The 5,491-nt window shown below is 40.1% G+C and overlaps 1 pseudogene; it reads right to left on the bottom strand.

Moving 5' to 3' along the window:
* Positions 1-450: 450 nt before the first annotated feature.
* On the bottom strand, positions 451-827 carry LOC102823533 (annotated as a pseudogene).
* Between the last annotated feature and the right edge of the window lie 4,664 nt (positions 828-5,491).

Below are 5,491 nucleotides of genomic sequence, written 5' to 3'. Positions count from 1 at the left end.
TTCCTTAACTTCCTTGATAGAAGCGTGAGGTACGTGGTCAGTGGATGAGCTACAAAGAACGTGCAGGGAGACATCGTTTCTTACCTCAGGTCTAAAGGACAAGAACACTAAGGGATGTTGCTTAGTGAGCAAGTGTTTCTGAGAGCCAAAGGCAATGGTGTGCCAAGCAGACAGGCCAGCATGGCGGAACAGATTCAAAACCAGATGGTTTTTAGCCGTCACATGACTGTGTTATATAGTGGGAAACATCAAAATAATGTTGATGAATAAGAAGGCAAGTTCAAGAGTAGAAAGAACAGAATGACTCTTTTCATTTTGTCTTGTTTCTCGTGTAGGAAAGAGAGTGGGATACAGACACATTACAATCATTTTCAGTGGACAAGTCTGCCATTTCCCATAGACTGTTGTATTGGGTTCTCAGTCCTTCCTTTCTTGGCTTTGAAGAAGAGATTAGTCTTCTGCTACGTATAAGTGGTACATCATGGCCACCACCAGGGCCGAAATGGCTGGGATCTCCCAATTGGTCCACCAACTGGAATTAGAATCAAGAGTTGTGATAAAACTTTCCGAAGTTTAGCTAGTTTCATTTTCTCATCTGGATGAAACTCCCCAAAGATGTATGTATGCTTTGCACATCTGTAGAGTGACCAAATCCTCAAAGTTCTCAGTAGCATCACCACTAGCTTGTTCTTTTAAGAGTTCTCCTCCAAGAACTTGGTGAGATCGCGCACTTTGTGGTGTAGGATGAGCCCGGTGGTCTTGCTGTTGTGCTTTTGGGTCTCCTCTAAGGTGTAGTAGGTCCCGGCTTTCTCCGCAGGCATGGCCATCTCAGAAGAACAGGTCCATGGCCGTGCATGCACCCATGTCCCTGAGGAACAGAGCAGTTCACAGACTCTGCAGACACTCCATATGCTATCTCTTGAAATAGTTGAACATCATCATTTCTCTTTTGGTACAGTGAGTGTATACTACAGAATCCTTCAATATTGCAACTTAAGGCTTCAATTTTTCTTCCGTTCTTCCAGCTGGCAGAATGCTGAGTGTGTTCTTGCCTATTGGTTTCCTAACTCTAGGTCTTTGCACATTTCATTATCATTCTTTACTTTGTCTCCTTAAGCTTCCCTTTGAACTTTTCTGTTCAGCTCTTTGACTTAATCATTTTTTTCTAGTCACTTTAACTTTTATATGTTCAAGAGCAAGTTTCTTGAACTTAAGTCTCTTCTGACATCCATTTTGGTATTTTCTTTCTCTCCTGTCTTTTTAGGGACACTTTGCTTTTGTCATGTATGGTGCTTTTAATGTCACCCCACAACTTCTCTGGTCTTTTGGTCATTAGTGTCTACTGCATCCAATCTGTTCTTGAGATGGTCTCTGAATTCAGGTGGTATATGTTCAAAGTCATATTATGGCGCTGGTGGACTTTTAAAAAAACTGTCTTCAGCTTCAGTCTGAACTTGCATATGAGCAATTAATATCGGTTTCACAGCTATCCTTTGGCTTTGTTTTGGTAGATGATATTTAGCTTCTACATTCCCTCTTTCCACAGATGTAGTCAATTCCTGTGTGTTCCATCTATTCAGGTGCATGAATATATCTTCTGTTTATGTTGTTGATAAAAGGTATTTGTAATGAATACCAGAAAGATGTTTACCTGTGCTATTGACTATGGAAAGGCTGTGACACTATGGACAGCTTTGTGAAGAATGGGTATTCCAGAACACTTAATTGTGCTCATGAGGAATCTGTACATAGACCAAGTGGCCATCATTTGAACAGAACAAGGGGATACTGGATGATTTTAAATCAGAAAAGGTGTGTGCCAGGGTTGTATTCTTGCATAATACTTATTCAATCTGTATGCTGAGCAAATAATCCAAGAAGCTAGGTTCTAAAAAGAAGAACATGGCATGAAGATTGGAGGAATACTCATTACCAACCTGCGATATGCAACTCATACAGCTTTGCTTGCCGAAAGGGAAGAGGACTTAATTACTTAGTGTAGTGGTTACAAGTCAGACTACTAATCTTACGGTTGGCTATTTGAAACTACCAGCTGTTCTGTGGGAGAAAGATGAGGCTTTCTGCTCCTGTAAAGATATACAACCTTGGAAACTCTACACAAGGTCGCTATGAGTTGGAAACGACTTCACGGCACATAACCAACACCACAGCCCTCACTAACGAAGATCAAAGACCACAGCCTTCAGTATGGGTTGCACCTCAATGTAAATAAAACAAAAATCCTCACCACTGGACCAATAAATTGCATTATGGTAAATGGGGGAAAAATTGAAGTTGCCAAAGACTTCATTTTGATTGGATCCGCTATCAATACTCATGGAAGCAGCAGTCAAGAAATCAAATGACATATTGCACTAGGCAAATGTGCTGCACAAGACCTCTTTAAAGTGTTTAGTAGGAGTACAGATGTCATTTTGAGGAGTAAGGTGCACCTGACCCATGCCATGGTATTTTCAGTAGCCTCATATGCATATGGTAGTTGGACAGTGAATAAGGAAGACTGTAAATGAATTGATGCATTTCAGTTATGGCGTGGGTGAAGAATGTTAATAATACCACAGACTGCCAGAAGAACAGGCAAATCTGTGTTGTTCCTTAGAGGCCAGGATGCTGAGACATGTCTTACTTCTGACATGTTGTCCCAAGGGACCAGTTCCTAGAGCAGGACGTCATACTAGGTAAATTTGAGGGTCAGCAAAAAAAAAAGGAAGACCCTAACAAGATGGATTGACACAGTGACATCAGCAATAAGTTAAAGGGTAACAACAATTGTGAGGATGGCACAGGACCAGGCAATGTTTCATTCTGTTGTACATAGGGTCACCAGGAGTCAGAAATGACTCAAGAACATCTAACAACAACAATGAATAAGTTGTTGATCATGAAAAATTGTATCATGTGATCTCCAGCATTGTTTCTATCACCAAGGTCAAATGGTCCTTCCTCTTTGTTTCCAATTTTCACATTTCCATCAACAGGAGTTAGTAATGCATCTTGATTGCATGTTTGATCAATTTCAGATTGAAGAAGTTGTTGGTTGTTGTTGTTGTGTACCATTGGGTCAGTTCTGTCCCATAGCAATCCTGTATAGGCTTTCTAAGGAGTGGCTGGTGAGTTTGAACCACTGGCCTTTCAGTTGAAACCAACATTGCAGTCAAGTATGGTAACCCACAGCACCACACCAGTAGAATTCTTCAATTTCATCGTCACTAGTTTTAGTGGCTGGTTTGTAAATTTTATTAATAGTCGTAGAACTTATCTTCCTTGTAGGAGTATAGATATTATCCTATATCAGACAGCATTATACTTCCAGATAGATCTTGACATGTTCTTTTTGAAGATGAATGTGATGCCATTCCTCTTAAATTTGCCATTCCCAGAATGTTGTTGTTGTTAAGTGCCATTGAGTTGGCTGCTACTCATAGAGACCCTGAGTAGGGTTTCTGAGATTTTACATCTTTGCAGGAGCAGAAAATCTCATCTTTCTCCCCTGGAGCAGCTGTCAGGCTCTAACCACAGATCTGGTGGTTCGAAGTCCAGTGCTTATTGTATGGAGTAACCACACTCCCATTCCTGGCATAGAAAACGATATAATTATCAAATAAAAAATGGCCAACACCTGCCCATTTCACAACATGAATGCTTAGGATATTGTTCTTTATGCATTTGATTTCATTTTTGATGACTTCCAATTTTTCTAAATTCATACTTTGTACATTCTACTTCCTGATTATTAATGGATGCTTGCAGCTGTTTCTTCTCATTTTGAGTCATGTCCCATCAGCAGATGAGGATCCTGAAAGTTGGACTCTATCCATGTTATTAAGGGCGACTTGAATTTGAGGCAGCACCTCTTCCTTGGTCAGATTTTGAGTGCCTCCCAACCCGAGGGGCCCATCTTCAGGCAATGTATCAGCTGCTTCACTGCTAGCCATATGGTTTTCGGGGGCTAAACATTGAGCTCTGGTAGTGTAGACGAATCAGGCTGTGAACCTTAAGGCCAGCAGTTCGAAACTACCAGCCGTTCCGCGGGAGAAAGAGGAGACGTTCTGCTCCTGTAAAGATTTACAGCCTCGGAAACCCTGTACAGGGTTGCTATGGGTCAGAACCAACTCGATGGCACTTAACAACAACAATCATTGAGAAGCAGTCTGCCTCTCCTTCTTCCTAGTCTGTCTTTGTTTAGAAGCTCTGCTGAAGCCTGTGCTGCTGGTGGTATAGCTTCCACACAATCCACCACAGCATAACAAACTGACAGATGTGTGGGGAATCAGAGAATTAGGCGTGATAAATATGGGTATAAATATAGCTACAAAAGAATTCTGTTATGCTGCACATAATCTAAGAAATATTCCATTGACGCAATTTGTAACTGTATCACTTAAAATAATCATAGAACAATAAGTGATAAATATAGTTACAATTGGCGTCAATGGAATATTTCTTTGATTGCTGTTTGTTGGTGTTAAGTGCTGTCAAGTCGGTTCCGACTCAGAGCAACTCTTTATAGAATTTCCTAGGAGCAGCTCATGGATTTGAACCACTGACCTTGCAGTTAGTTCAAAACAACCTTGCGATTCAGTGCTTATCCTACAGCGCCACACCAGGTCTCCTTATTATGTGCATCCAAATAACAAAATTGTTTTGTAAAATCTTTCTGCATTGAATTACAACATTATCAATAATGGAGTGAAATCATTTTCTATATTTTCTTCTTTTCCTTTAGTTACATTTCCCAAAAAAGTATTGATATAGGTTCACAAATATTAGTTACCATATTTTATATTACATAAGAGTAAATTTGACAAATTCGATGGCTATAAAAACACTAACAGTAACAAATACAACAGCGTGTACTTGTAGACTGTGCAGACAAAAGCATGCAATTCTGACTTTTTCAATGGGTAATTATGATAGCTCTGAATGGAGCACTTTGTTGTTGGTTCTGACTCATAGCGACCTTGTATAGAGTTTCTCAGGAACAACTGGTGAGTCTGAACCACCAACCTTGCAATTTAAACTGACCTTGTGGTCAAGTGCTTATCCTACAGCACCATAACAGGATTCCTGAGCTCTTTGCTGTTGTTGTTGTTTTTATGTGCTATTGAGTCAGTTCTGACTCACAGAACCCTATATAGGGTTTCCAAGGAGTGGCTGGTGAGCTTGAACCACCAACTTTGAGATTCAAGCCGACTTTTCAATCCAGCGCGTTGACCTGCAGCACCACACCAGAACATTAGAAGGTTCAAAGATTAAATTAGCATAGAGGTATAGCCTTGTATGTATATATTTAAGTTGAGCTTATGAAAAATGTTTTTCTTGTTACAACTTTTATAAACATTAATAAATTTCTGCTGAAATACTGCACAAAAATGTTATAGACAGTCACTTTGGTGTCATCTCCTCTAACAATGTCCCAGTATGGTCTCATCCCTTATTAATTAATCTCCCTAGTGACAGCACTGACTGA

The sequence above is a fragment of the Chrysochloris asiatica genome, unplaced genomic scaffold, assembly GCF_000296735.1.
Source record: "Chrysochloris asiatica unplaced genomic scaffold, ChrAsi1.0 scaffold00243, whole genome shotgun sequence".
Taxonomy (NCBI): Eukaryota; Metazoa; Chordata; class Mammalia; order Afrosoricida; family Chrysochloridae; genus Chrysochloris; species Chrysochloris asiatica.
The sequence above is the reverse complement of the archived record's forward strand: the minus strand, read 5'-3'. Positions and strand labels throughout refer to the sequence as shown.